The 15,748-nt window shown below is 40.0% G+C and overlaps 1 non-coding gene across 1 annotated transcript; it reads right to left on the bottom strand.

Moving 5' to 3' along the window:
* Positions 1-885: 885 nt before the first annotated feature.
* On the bottom strand, positions 886-972 carry trnay-gua (transfer RNA tyrosine (anticodon GUA)). Its single transcript is given in 2 exon segments — positions 886-921; positions 937-972. It is a non-coding gene; the product is annotated as a tRNA-Tyr (tRNA).
* Between the last annotated feature and the right edge of the window lie 14,776 nt (positions 973-15,748).

The following is a 15,748-nucleotide window of genomic DNA, read 5'->3' as shown; positions in this document are numbered from 1 at the left end:
TTAACCTTGTTGGAGGTACCGAACCCCACCAGTTTCATATGCGCAACCCTTCTTTAGTGAAAAATATAAAATGTGTTTTTTTTTCTTTAAAATCCAAGACAAATTTATATGTTTTTTTTACTGGTGCAGAAAATGAACCGTGCATGAACATCACCTTGTTCAAAGGACAAAACCAACACAGTGCATGAACTCAGAACAAATGACACACCTGCAAATCAGTGTGACTTCTGCTGTTGCCTTTGAGAGACCAGTTTAGATGCGCGTGGCTTCACCTTGGCAAGTGCCACTCTCATGTCATTTTCACAGCAAGGTCTGTTCCTTTTCTTCGTTTGTATGTCCAGCACCCTCGAAAAGGATTGCTCGCAAAGACTGGGGGTATCCATAATTTGCCGATGGGGAGAAGTTTTTATTCACACGATGAGTCGGGTGTGTCTTGACCTCCGTGGTGGAGGCTCTGCCGAACCCCTGAGGCAGACTCACCGAACCCCTAGGGTTCGATCGAACCCAGGTTAAGAACCACTGCACTAGATGGAGCCCGGGTACCACAGTTTGAGAATCACAGTCCTATGAAATAACTAAATGCCAGTCATTTTACAGTGGGAGAGTTATTTAATACCAAAACTTAAGGTAGCATTTTTTGACGAGGTACAGACACGGCTATCGAATTACGCAACCGGTAGGTTTTTTTGAAGCAGCCCATTTATACACTCGTTTATGCATTCTCCGTATTCTTACGGCCTAACATTGCTTGTAACAAACTATTTAGCTGCTATCAACGCTTGTTTAGTGCCTTGCTTAAAGGCACTGGATTCTAGATTTTAACGTTTTGCTGTTTGTTTGTTTTTCAGTGGGATTTGGACCGTCCACCCTGAAGGCAAGAGTCATTCCTTCGAGCCGGATTTGAACCAGCGACCTAAGGATCTCAGCAACCGGCCACTACAGTCCTCCGCTCTACCGCTGAGCTATCGAAGGTGACAATACCATCTTCTCTTATTCTGAATTTTGTCATTCATTTCGGAACTTGACAAAAAATGTAATTGTTCCAAAAAGAAAAGAAAGTGTAGTTGATGAGACGTTGTCGTCTGTCATCTCGACTTCTCACAACGGTCACTTGGGGGCATACTTGAACCGGCAGTGCGCCGCTCCTCACCCATGCTGGTGGTGTTGTGACATTTACACACACACACACACACATGCGTCCACACACACACAAAGACACAAACACACACACATGCCCCCACTCACCAAGGCCCACCTCCTTCTTTTCAAAAGCCACAATTGCCATTCAGCTCTGCAAAACACACACACACACACACACACACACACACACACGCAGATTGCGTCACGTCTGCTTACACGCACACACGTGTACGTACGCGCACGCTCGGACACACACTTCATAGCCCCCCTCTCCTTTTGGACTTGTACCATTTGTTCCACTGGTGTCGGCATGGTGGAGGTGCTGGTCCGGACTTGTTTCGGAACAAAGACACGGACGTGCTTCAGCGCTGTGTGGACAAAAGTGTCATTGCACCTGGTGTCCAGCTGTCGTTAATTACTTGCGAGAGGAGCGATTGCATCAAATCAATCACAGCCCGCTAAACGGGGGCGCTGTGAGTCTTGGCTTTTGGACTATTTTGAGTCCTTCTGTTTATATCTAATATGAAATGTGTCGTTTAGCCTTAAGAACTTGGCGAGGAGCGATCGCAATCCAGTCTGTCTTTCTTTGAGCTTTCTATGAAGGACCACCTCCTTCAATTTAAGTGTAGCCAACTTGAGCACGGATTAAAGCGCTCGCACGAGACTAAGGTGCAGGACTTTGGGTAAAACTGTCCCAGTATTTGTACTGCATCCCAAAGACATGCTGGACTTCTGAAAACTGAATGCACTTGTTCATGATGTCTTGCTAAAAGGTGTAGAACCCTAAATTGATTGATTGATGGAGGGATGGATGGATTGATTGATTGATTGATTGTGTGGGGGGGGCGTGGCCTGCAGACCTGCAGCGAAGTGGGGTGTGCCAGGACCGGCTTCGAGATCAGCGACAGGTGCATAGATGGCATAGCTGAGAGTGTTTGTCTGATCACATGTCGCTCTGTTAAAGGCAGCAGTCGGGAAGGAGAGAGAGAGTTGTTGATGGTGGAAGACGAGAACGAGCACGAGCGTGAGCGAGAGCGAGAAAGACTTTGACAGGGCTGAAAAGCACAAAAAGGACAATTTATTGAAAAATGAAACATTGTTCAAAACCCTGATCGCAGCTGTCATGTCCGTGGTTGGTGGTCCGAAGAACCCGGAGGAGCAAGACCTCCACAGATTGATTGATTGATTGATTGATTGATTGAGAGGTGTATCCACATACACTGGCTCCAGCTAAAAGGTTGAAGAACTGCTGACTTGCACTAAAGTAAACAAGCAGTATACCAGATTATATAAACATGAAAAAATATATATATATATATCAAATCCAAGGGAATCCAAATGTTTGCCACTGAGAGCCGCATGCTGAAAAATGAAAACATGCGGTTGCCATTTTGATATTTTACATTTTCGAAACCAATCAGTTGTAAAAATTGTAAAAAAAATAAGTCATATATATATATAAAATAAAAAAAATTCAACTTCAGATCTGTTAGATCTGTCAGATCTATATCTGTTGATATAAAGTTTGTTTTTATGAATTATGCTCTTTTTGTTACAGAAACCCCTGTTTTGTATGGCAAAAACACACAATATGCAACATTTTCCCCAAAGTAATTGAAGCCTTAAAGAAAATGGATCAATTCATAACAGCATTGATTTAGATTCATCATTATTTTTTGAACAATTACAGGTTTTAAAGAAAATCCCACAGAAATTATTTATTTTTCACTTTGAACACCAACTTCCGGTCTATCCATCCATTACAAGTTTATTATTATTATTTATTTATTCATCTATTTTTTATGTTTTTATATATTGATTTGTTTTATGTCATTCTTGTCATAGAAAACTTTTTATGGCATTGTTAAAACCTGCAATATTTTCCCCAAAAAATATTTTAAAGTGGAATATTTAATGTGAATTATTTGGAGCCTTGAATAGGTCAATAATTCATAACAACATTGATTTTGATTTAAAAAATACAAATACAAATAAAATTCTGCGGTAAAAATAAGTCATACATTATTTTTTATTTTTGACTTTCAACACCTAAATCTCGAGATCAACTTCAGGTCTATCCATCCATTACAAGTGTATTAGTATTTATTTATTTTTTATGTTTTTGTACATTTATTTATTTTATGCCCTTTTTGTAATAGAAAACTATTTTATGGCAAAAAATATTTGAAAGTGGAATATTTCATGTGAATTATTTGGAGCTTCGAATAGGTCAATAATTCATAACATTGATTTTGATGCAGTATTATATTTTCAGCAATGTCCAATTTAAACAAAAAAACAGCCTAATAACACAACTTTGTGTTATTAGTCAAGATTGCAACTTTTTCTTGTTACATTTATACATGTGTGTGTGTGTGTGTGTGTGTGTGTGTGTGTGTGTGTGTGTGTGTGTGTGTGTGTGTGTGTGTGTGTGTGTGTGTGTGTGTGTGTGTGTGTGTGTGTGTGTGTGTGTGTGTGTGTGTGTGTGTGTGTGTGTGTGTACATATGTATATACTGTGTATATGTATGCATGTGTGTGTATATGTATGTATAAACATACATAAATATATATATGTATATATATATATATATATATATATATATATATATATATATATATGTATATATATATATATATATATATGTATATATATATGTGTGTGTGTGTGTGTGTGTGTATCAATGTGTATATGTATATATATGTATATAAGGGATGTGTATATGTATATATATGTATATAAGGGATAAGCAGTAGAAAATGGATGGATGGATGGATGTGTATATATATACTCCTGTATATATATATATATGTGTATATATATATGTCTTAATTGGATTATCCAAAAAAAATAGTGCTCGATACCGTGGTAGAGCGTAATATGTATGTGTGTATATATATATATATATATATATATACAGTATATATGTATTAATTTATGTATATATATATATATATATATATATACATATATATATATATATATATATATATATATATATATATATATATATATATATATATATATATTTATACGTGTGTGTGTGCGCGCGAGTGTATACATATGTATATACTGTATATATGTATACATATATAAATATCTATATATATATGTGTATATATGTATATATGTGTGTGTATATGTATATGTGTGTATATATGTATATATATACATATATAAATATGTATATATGTGTATATAAATGTTTATATATATATATATATATATATATACACATGTGTATATGTATATATATATATATATATGTGTGTACATGTATATATATATATATGTATGTATGTGTATATATATATGTGTGTATATGTATATCTATGTGTGTGTGTATATATATATATATATATATATATATATATATATATATATATATATATATATATATATATATATATATATATATATATATATATATATATATATATATATATAATATGTGTGTGCGCGCATGTGTATACATATATATATATATATATATGTATATATGGTACAGTTTGATTTTAAGTGAATCGTACGGATGGAATTTGCTCGGTACCAATAAAAGTACAGAATTTGCTATGTATCCCTAGTATTTCTAGTACAGAATTTGCTATTCATCCCTAGTATTTCTATCCTCCTGAGAGCCAGCATCAGGATGCTGGACTTCCTTCACACCTGAGGGCTACAATGTGGCCTCTTCATCCTCCCTTATTAGGTACATTCATTTCATTTTCAGCGACCCCCTGCCCCCCTTTTCTGGAGGAACAGTTCAAGGGGTCGCCAGATATTTGGGGACACAGCCACGGCGTGAGGAGGTGTCCGGGAGCAGATGGCGTGCTTCGCCCTCTCGTGTCCTCTTGCTGGCGTCCCCGTGGAATTGGAGCGGCCCGTAGGCATTCCTTTAGAGGCGGCGGACACATAAGTGAGTTATGCAGTTGGTCGCCATCTGGGCCCAGAGCGAGCGCCTGGCCTGCAGCTGACAAGTGAGCGTGCGCTATAGCAGTAGTATTTGGGGTGGGGGCGGGGCGTGTTTCCATGGCGATACATCTACTCCGGGCGAGAGGGCTTGACGCTGTGTCGTCATTGACTTTACGTTTTTTTTCTCCCTTGTCCCGGCAGGCCATTGTCGACAAATTTGGTTCCATTCTTGTGCAGCTGACGGTGTCTTCATGGAACGTAGCATCTGTTGTGGAACACGAGGTGGGGGTAAAGAACGATGGCAGGGGACCATGTTAGCTTTGCCAATTTCCCTTTTTCCCATCGCTCGGGGGCTTTGTACGCCGTTGGGGGGTTGGGGGGGGGGGGGCACCCACCGGCCTTCCTGCCAATTCCGATCCACGCTTGGCTTGCTGCGTTTCTGCCTGTTGTTATCGATGTTGACGTCCTCTCATTCAGCCATTGTGCGCCAGTGTGTACAGTTTACAGTGGTATTTCTTAACCATCTAGGGGTGTCAAACGTACGACACGAGGGCCCGATCAGGCCCGCGAACAGGTTTGATCTAGAGATGTCCTATAATGGCTTTTTTGCCAATATTCCGATATTGTCCAACTCTTAATTATCGATTCCGTTATCAACCGATACCGATATATACAGTCGTGGAATTAACACATTATTATGCCTAATTTTGTGGTGATGCCCCGCTGGATGCATTAAACAATAAATAACAAGGTTTTCCAAAATAAATCAACTCAAGTTATGGAAAAAAAAAATGCCAACATGGCACTGCCATATTTATTATTGAAGTCACAAAGTGATTTTTTTTTTTAACATGCCTCAAAACAGCAGCTTGGAATTTGGGACATGCTCTCCCTGAGAGAGCCTGAGGAGGTTGAGGTGGGCGGGGTTGGAGGTGGTGGGGTAGGGGGTAGCGGGGGGTGTATATTGTAGCGTCCCGGAAGAGTTAGTGCTGCAAAGGGTTCTGGGTATCTGTTCTGTTGTGTTTATGTTGTGTTACGGTGCGGATGTTCTCCCGAAATGTGTTTGTCATTCTTGTTTGGTGTGGGTTCACAGTGTGGCGCATATTTGTAACAGTGTTAAAGTTGTTTATACGGCCACCCTCAGTGTGACCTGTATGGCTGTTGACCAAGTATGCCTTGCATTCACTTGTGTGTGTGAAAAGTCGTAGATATTATGTGACTTGCCCGGCACGCAAAGGCAGTGCCTCTAAGGTTTAGTGGCGCTCTGTACTTCTCCCTACGTCCGTGTACACAGCGGCATTTTAAAAAGTTATACATTTTACTTTTAGAAACCGATACCGATCATTTTTAAACCGATACAGATAAATTCCGATATTACATTTTAAAGCATTTATCGGCTGATATTATCGGACATTCCTAGTTTTATCCTATACAGATTTATATTAGTTTCACACTTAATTTATTATTTATATGTATTGTATGTATATATAAATAAATATAGAGCTTAAACAACGCCCCTCCTGTCTGTGCCGTCTTCTCCTTTCCCTGTACACATAACAGTTTGTTTAAGAAGCATATTTGTTATCATTTGTTGTTCATTTAGTTAGCTCAACGTCAGCACCTAATTCAACAAGTTCTCAACGTTGTTTTCATGTCTTGTGCCTGCGGGGATGTAACTTGACCGGTATGTTTATTTGTTTGTTTTATAAATCAAGACTCCTTTTGATGTTTTATTAGATTGCAGCCACATTTCTGACAAGAGTATTTTGCCAGCTGGTGTTTAATCAGCGCACACATGATGTCATTTCCACTTTCCACCGGCGCGATATCAAATCGTGGACAGTATCATCCGCCCACACGCTGCGGGACATTGGTCACTTTTAATGACCCCCCCCCCTCCCCATTTGCTTGGAAGACATGTGGTGGTGTCATGTCTGCCAGGCTGTGGTTGGGGTACAGTAGCATTTCTGCAGGCTGCAAACACACACTGTGAACACTTTGTGCTGAGTCGGCATCAAAGTGGGCCTCGCCGGCCAGCTATCCGTCCTTTTACAATGTTGCGTGTCTAAACGGGCTCCATCCCGCTGTGTAATTGCGTGCTGCCCATCAGCCTATTGGCACTGCCCCGCGCCGCGACGAAAAGATGTCGCTAATCCCCCACCCGGCATAATGCCACAGGTCAAGCAGCCGGCGGCGGCTGAATCCAACCCCGGAGCGGCGGCGGCCGCCGCAAATTAGGACAGGGTGACAAGACATTCTGGGTTTTGTCGTGAGAAGCCCGTGAGAAGGAGCAGCCGAGGAAGGAGGGAAGATTGGTACGAGCGGCGGCCTGACGCTGGTGGCAGGCGCTGAACCCTAAGTCATACTTGCCAACCTTGAGACCTCCAATTTCGGGAGATGGAGGGGTGAAGTGGGGGGGGTTGGAAGAGTTAGTGCTGCAAGGGGTTCTGGTTATTTGTTCTGTTGTGTTTATGTTGTGTTACGGTGCGGATGTTCTCCCGAAATGTGTTTGTCATTCTTGTTTGGTGTGGGTTCACAGTGTGGCGCATATTTGTAACGGCGTTAAAGTTGTTTATAGGGCCACCCTCAGTGTGACCTGTATGGCTGTTGATCAAGTATGCATTGCATTCACTTAGATGTGTGCAAAAGCTGCACATATTATGTGACTGGGCCGGCACGCTGTTTGTATGGAGGGAAAGCGGACTTGACGACAGGTTGTAGAGGACGCTAAAGGCAGTGTCTTTAAGGTACTGTCACGACTTGGTCCTTGGCGTGGATTGTTTTTCCGTGGTGCAAAGCAACTTAACTGGACATGACGTGCAGGTGAGGACATGTTTTAATATTTAAACTCAAAAGGCTCAAAAGGGTATAAACAAAAGGCGCTCACAGCGGAGGTAAAAAACTTGACTATGAAACAAAAGACATGCACTTGGGCATAAAAACTATAAACATTAAATCAAAACTTACTTGGCATGAGATGAAACAAGAACTATGGTAAACAGGTGCAGAGCATAAATTTGTGTGGAGAAGGTGTGATGTCGCCAGGACGAACAACAGAAACAGAAAAGCTTATATAGTGACATGATAAGTGAAAACAGGTGCGTGACTAACCGTGAACAGGTGCGTGACATGACAATGTGAACCAGGTGAAACTAATGGTTGCTATGGTGACAAAGCAAGGGAGTGAAGACAAGAACTAAAAAGTGTCCAAAAACCAAGCAAAACAAAAACAAGATCAACACAGACATGACAGGTACGCCCCCAATATTGTTGTCCGGGTGGAAATCGTGAGAAATACGGGAGAATGGTTGCCTCAGGAGATTTTCGGGAGGGGCACTGAAATTCGGGAGTCTACCGCAAGTATGCCCTAAGTGTACATTTCAACCAATAGCGTGGATCCAAACTCAACTCATCTCTTTCGGTTATGGTTTGACTTTATTTGGAACACGCATACATGACCCATTTTGAACTTGTTCAATGGTATCTGCAATGTCCTCCATGCTCCTCCTCTGAAAAAAAAAAAAACAGAAACCGAGTCTGTACTTTGTTGACATGAAATCCAGTTTGACTTGAGGATTCTGCCGGGAACTCTCGTTCAACCCTTTTTCGATTACGCATGCACCTCCTGGTACCCTAGCACCTCCAAAACCCTCAAATCTAAACTCCAAACATCTCAGAACAAGCTAGTCAGGTTACTTCTAGACCTCCACCCCAGATCCCACCTCACTCCTACCCACTTCTCTAAAGTGGGCTGGCTCAAGGTGGAGGACAGAGTTAAACAACTTGCACTGAGCCTAGTCTATAAAATCCACTACACCTCCCTGATACCGAAGTACATGTCAAACTACTTCCTTAACGTAAATGACCGCCATAACCAGAACACCAGGGGGAGCTCCACTAACCACTTTAAACCCAGATTCCGAACTAACAAAGGTCTTAACTCATTCTCTTTCTATGCCACATCAATGTGGAATGCGCTCCCAACAGGTATAAAAGAAAGGGCATCTCTATCCTCCTTCAAAACCGCACTAAAAGTTCACCTCCAGGCAGCTACAACCCTAAACTAACACCCTCCACGGATTGCTAATAATCAAATGTAAACAATCAAATGCAGATACTTTTTATTATGCCTTCTGATATCTCTCTCTCTCTCTCTCTCTCTCTCTCTCTCTCTCTCTCTCTCTCTCTCTCTCTCTCTCTCTCTCTCTTTCTCTCTCTCTCTCTATATGTCCACTACTTGCTGTCCATATCCTACCCCCCACCCCCTCCACACCCCTGATTGTAAATAATGTAAATAATTCAATGTGATTATCTTGTGTGATGACTGTATTATGATGATAGTATATATGATAGTATATATCTGTATCATGAATCAATTTAAATGGACCCCGACTTAAACAAGTTGAAAAACGTATTCGGGTGTTACCATTTAGTGGTCAATTGTACGGAATATGTACTTCACTGTGCAACCTACTAATAAAAGTCTCAATCAATCAATCAAACTTAGTTTGAACAATTGCCTTTGATCACAAACTTGATGTCACGGCACGTGCACAATCCCTCTGCCGTCACCTCCGCTAGTAGTGCGCCGGGACACGGCCCTGCTCGCTCTGCTTGCAAGGCTGCAGGCAATCATGAATCAGCGCACCTGGGTCTGATGAGGGCAGGCAGCATAAAGACCAGCGGACCCGAAGATCCAGTGCCGGAACGTAGTTCACTCCCATAGTATGGATATATGCATGTGTGTGGATATATACATATATATAGATACATATCTTCTTTTTTATCTTTTTTACTATTTGTATTACTAAATTATTGTGTATGCACTAGGGGATCTGCTCCAATTGTGTTGTTCTTTGAACCTGTTCACTGTAATAATGACAATAAAACTCTATTCTATTCTAGTAAGCATTCCGTCTCTGGCTTCCCTCCCGCGTTTTTGGTCTCTCTCTGTGCCTTCCCTGTTCCCGTGTCTTTTTTTTGTCATTAAAAAATACAATCATGTGTGCTTACGGACTGTATCCCTGCAGACTGTATTGATATACAGTGGGGCAAAAAAGTATTTAGTCAGCCACCCATTGATTGTCAATGGGTGGCTGACTAAATACTTTTTTGCCCCACTGTATATTGATATATAATGTAGGAACCATAAATATTAATAACGGAAAGAAACAACCCTTTTGTGCGAATGAGTGTGAATGAGTGTAAATGGGGGAGGGAGGTTTTTTGGGTTGGTGCACTAAGTGTTTTTTTATGTTGATTTATTTATTTTTTTAAATTTAAAAAAGTAAGTTTTTGTTTTTTGTTTTTTGTTTTTTTTTATTTCTTGTGCGGCCCGGTACCAATCGATCCACGGACCGGTACCGGGCCGCGGCCCGGTGGTTGGGGACCACTGCTCTTTATGACAGCAGCACTTTGCGGTTTTTATGACCCTACTGCAAAAACGCTAATCAAAGATCCTCTAAATGACAGGAGTGTTCAGCTATTTTAAGGACATACAGAAAAAACGCTGGTCAAAGATCCTCTATATAACAAGTGTGCTCTGCTGTTTTCAAGGACCTACTGCAAAAACCCTCGTCAAAGATCCTCTATATGACAAAAAAACAAGAGCACTGCTGTATTTGAGAACCTATACTGGGGGGAAATGCTAGTCAAAGATCCTCTATACGTCAGGCATTCTTTGTTGTATTTGAGGACCTATTCTGTAAAAAAAAAAAAAAAAACGCTAGGTAAAGATCCTCTGTATAACGGAGCCTTCTGCTATTTTTAAGAATCTCCTGCAAAAACGCTAGTCACAGATCCTCTATATAACAAGTGCGGTGTGCTCTTTTCAAGGACTTACTGCTAAAACCTTCGTCAAAGATCCTCCATACAACAAAAAATCAAGTCAAAGATCTTCTATGTGACAGGAGTGTTCAGCTATTTTAAGCACATACAGCAAAAACGCTAGTCAAAGATCCTCTATATAACAAGTACGCTCTGCTGTTTTCAAGGACTTACTGCAAAAACCTTTGTCAAAGATCCTCCTTACGACAAAAAATCAAGTCAAAGATCCTCTATATGACAGGAGTGTTCAGCTATTTTATGCGACATAAAGCAAAAACGCTAGTCAAAGATCCTCTATACAACAAATCCGCTCTGCTGTTTTCAAGGACTTACTGCAAAAACCCTCGTCAAAGATCCTCTATACATCAAAAAAGCAAGAGCACTGCTGTATTTGAGGACCTATACTGGGGGGGAAATGCTAGTCAAATATCCTCAATATGACAGGCATTCTCTGTTGTATTTAAAGGCCTATTCTGAAAAAAAATAAAAATAAAATGCTAGGTAAAGATCCTTTGTATAACTGGAGCCCTCCGCTATTTTTAAGAATCTCCTGCAAAAACGCTAGTCAAAGATCCTCTATATAACAAGCCTGCTCTGCTGTTTTCAAGGACTTAATGCAAAAACCTTCATCAAAGATCCTCTAAACAACAAAAAAGCAAGAGCACTGCTGTATTTGATGACCGATATTGTGGAAAAAAAAATGCTAATCAAAGATCCTCAATATGACAGGCGTTCTCTGTTGTATTTGAGGACCTAGTCTGTAAAAAAAAAAAAAAAAAGCTACGTAAAGATCCTCTGTATAACAGGAGAGCTCTGCCATTTTTAAGAATCTCCTGCAAAAACGCTAGTCAAAGATCAGTGTTCAGCTATTTTAAGCACATAAAGCAAAAACGCTAGTCAAAGATCTTCTATATAACAACTCCGCTCTGCTGTTTTCAAGGACTTACTGCAAAAACCCTCATCAAAGATCCTCTATAAAACAAAAAAGCAAGAGCACTGCTGTATTTGATGACCTATACTGGGGAAAAAAGGCTAGTCAAAGATCCTCAATTTGACAGACGTTCTCTGTTGTATTTGAGGACCTATTCTGTAGAAGAAAAAAAAAGAAAAAAAAAACCCCAGCTAAAGATCCCATGTATAACAGGAGCCCTCTGCTTTTTTAAAGAGTCTCCTGCAAAAACGCTAGTCAAAGATCCTCTATATAACAAGCCTGCTCTGCTGTTTTCAAGGACTTAATGCAAAAACCTTCATCAAAGATCCTCCATACGACAAAAAATCAAGTCAAAGATCTTCTCAATAACAGGAGTGTTCAGCAAAAACGCTAGTCAAAGATTGTCTATATAACAAGTGCGCTCTGCTGTTTTCAAGGACTTAATGCAAAAACGCTCGTCAAAGATCCTCTAAACGACAAAAAAGCAAGAGCACTGCTGTATTTGATGACCGATATTGTGAAAAAAAATGCTAATCAAAGATCCTCAAAATGACAGGCGTTCTCTGTTGTATTTGAGGACCTAGTCTGTAAAAAAAAAAAAATGCTAGGTAAAGATCCTCTGTATAACAGGTGAGCTCTGCTATTTCTAAGAATCTCCTGCAAAAATGCTAGTCAAAGATCCTCTATATGACAGGAGTGTTCAGCTATTTTAAACGACATACAGCAAAAATACTAGTCAAAGATCCTCTATATCAGTGATTTCCAAAAACTGTGCCGCGGCACACTAGTGTGCCCTTAGATATTGTCTGGTGTGCCGTGGGAAATTATGCCACTTCACCTAACTGGTCCAAAAAATATTTTTTGCAAATCAATAATCATAATAATGTGCCGTTGTCTAGTGCCTGCGCTGTGTAGAGCTAGGCAATCCCAATATGCAGAGCACGGCGGGAGACAGCGTGCAGGTAAAAAGGTATGTAACGCTTAAACCAAAAATGAATACAGAAGGTAAATCCCGCTAGGAAAGGGCACTGAAGCATAGGGATGGCTATGTAAAACAAAAGTAAAACTGAACTGGCTACAAAGTCATCAAAAACAGAATGCTGGACGACAGCAAAAACTTACAGCGTGTGGAGCAAAGACGGCGTCCACAAAGCACATCCGTACATGACATGACAATCAACAATGTCCCCACAAAGAAGGATAGCGTACGCACAGCTTAAATCAGGGGTCACCAACCTTTTTGAAACAGAGAGCTACTTCTTGGGTACTGATTAATGCGTAGGGCTACCAGTTTGATACACACTTAAATAAATTGCCAGAAATAGCCAATTTGCTCAATTTACCTTTAACTCTATGTTATTATTAATAATTAATTATATTTATCTTTGTGGAAACACTGATCATCTTAATGATTTCTCACAATAAATATATATAGAAACAGATAAATATCAATATGCAACACTTTATTTTTATATTTTCCCTAAGTGCACATTTTTCAAATTGACCATTTTCAAATGATCACTTCTAAGACAGTCTTGTGAAATCACAATATCCCATTTTAACTAGCTAGCCACTAACATTTTTATAAAAGAGGAGAAAACACAAAAAAAATTACAATTAAATTTTGAAACATAGTTTATCTTCAATTTCAACTCTTTAAAATTCAAAATTCAACCGAAAAAAAGAAAATAAAAAACTAGCTAATTCGAATCTTTTTGAAAAAATAAAAAAAAATAATTTATGGAACATCATTAGTAATTTTTCCTGATAAAAATTAATTTTAGAATTTTGATGACATGTTTTAAATAGGTTAAAATCCAATCTGCACTTTGTTAGAATATATAACAAATTGGACCAAGCTATATTTCTAACAAAGACAAATCATTATTTCTTCTACATTTTCCAGAACAAAATTTTTAAAATAAATTCAAAAGATTTTGGAATAAGATTTAAATTTGATTTTACAGATTTTCTAGATTTGCCAGAATAATTTTTTTGAATTTTAATCATAATAAGTGTGAATAAATATTTCACAAATATTCTTCGTCGAAAAAACAGAAGCTAAAATGAAGAATTAAATTAAAATGTATTTATTATTCTTTACAATAAAAAAAAAAATGTACTTGAACATTGATTTAAATTGTCAGGAAAGAAGAGGAAGGAATTTAAAAGGTAAAAAGGTATATGTGTTTAAAATTCCTAAAATCATTTTTAAGGTTATATTTTTTCTCTAAAATTGTCTTTCTGAAAGTTATAAGAAGCAAAGTAAAAAAATGTATGAGTTTATTCAAACAAGTGAAGACCAAGTCTTTAAAATATTTTCTTGGATTATTAAATTCTATTTGAGTTTTGTCTCTCTTAGAATTAAAAATGTCGGGCAAAGCGAGACCAGCCCAGCTTACTAGTAAATAAATACAATTTAAAAAATAGAGGCAGCTCACTGGTAAGTGCTGCTATTTGAGCTATTTTTAGAACAGGCCAGGGGGCTACTCATCTGGTCCTTACGGGCTACCTGGTGCCCGCGGGCACCATGTTGGTGACCCCTGGCTTAAATAGTCTTGATTGCGAAAACAAAGCAGGAAGGGTCACCAAAATAACAGCGCAAGACAGGAACTAAAGCACTACACACAGGAAACAACAACAAACTCAACATAAGGCACATCAACCTGGTGGAGTTTCATTTTTTAACCTTTTCTGCTGGTGGTGTGCCTCCGTATTTTTTTTTATGAAAAAAATGTGCCTTGGCTCAAAAAAGGTTGAAAAACACGCTCTTCTGTTTTTCGCACTTTTCTACAACAAATATAGTGAACTTGCAGGATGTTGATATCGCATAGCGGATGACAAGCAGGATCCCAGATATCAGCGCTAAGACAACAACAGTTGTGCTGCCGATGAATGACGGCTCTTTGTGGCTCATCTCATAAAGGCGAGCAAATGTGAGGCGTGAATAGCATTAGTGCGAGTCAGTGCACCCATAGCGGTGTGGCCAGGCCTGAAAGTGCGGCCCGCAAGCCTCCACCCCTACTTTTATGAGCCCGGATGATTGAGGGAGGAGGAATATAGCGAGGAGGAATGGCATGGCGATGGATGGACGGACGAGATAAAACACAGGCAGCAGCCGCCTAACAGAGGCCTGGCATCCCTGGCAAAGGCGGCCGTGAAGGGAAACAGGTTGGCCTCAGGCGGGCTGAAAGGGCCGCGGACAAAAGGCGGCGGGGGGAAGAATGGAGGCGGAGCACGGTGGCTGTCAGGACTGGCGCTGAGCTGGAGTTAGATCTCATTTCTCAAGTGTCATGGCGCTATCTGTCTCCTCCTCTGTCCTCTCGCTGCCATTATCCCCACAAAGAGCGAGACCTCCTTTCCTGCAGAGATGCGTGTGGAGGGCCAAAAAAGAAAAGTGTTCTGTGGCGCACAAATCTCAGGCAAGAGGGAAAATATTCCTCCCTTTTTGAAATGTAACGGTAGCTATGATCATTTGTCTGGGCGTGCCCCCTCCTGGGAAACTGGGAAAACATTTTGCTTCATCAGTTCATGCTCATATGAGTTCAAACCCCGGCCGAGTCATACCAAAGACTATAAAAATGGGACCCATTACCCCCCTGCTTGACACTCAACATCAAGGGTTGGAATTGGGGGTTAAATCACCAAAAATGATTCCCGGGCGCGGCCACCGCTGCTGCTTACTGCTCCCCTCACCTCCCAGGGGGTGATCAAATGCAGAGAATAATTTAGCCACACCTAGTGTGTGTGTGACAATGATTGGTACTTTAACTTTAATATACTTGGAAAAGACAGTGCTATTGTGAGAGCCTGGTGCAGGAGTCAAAGTATTTATCCTCTGGGAGGGGACATGCCCAGACGCTTTAAATCTAGTGGACTGTTGAGATTGTAGCAGAAAAAAATGTCATCTCTCATCCAAGCAGACCTCACAAACTTGGAT

The sequence above is a fragment of the Entelurus aequoreus genome, linkage group LG03 (assembly GCF_033978785.1).
Source record: "Entelurus aequoreus isolate RoL-2023_Sb linkage group LG03, RoL_Eaeq_v1.1, whole genome shotgun sequence".
Lineage (NCBI taxonomy): Eukaryota > Metazoa > Chordata > Actinopteri > Syngnathiformes > Syngnathidae > Entelurus > Entelurus aequoreus.
The sequence above is the reverse complement of the archived record's forward strand: the minus strand, read 5'-3'. Positions and strand labels throughout refer to the sequence as shown.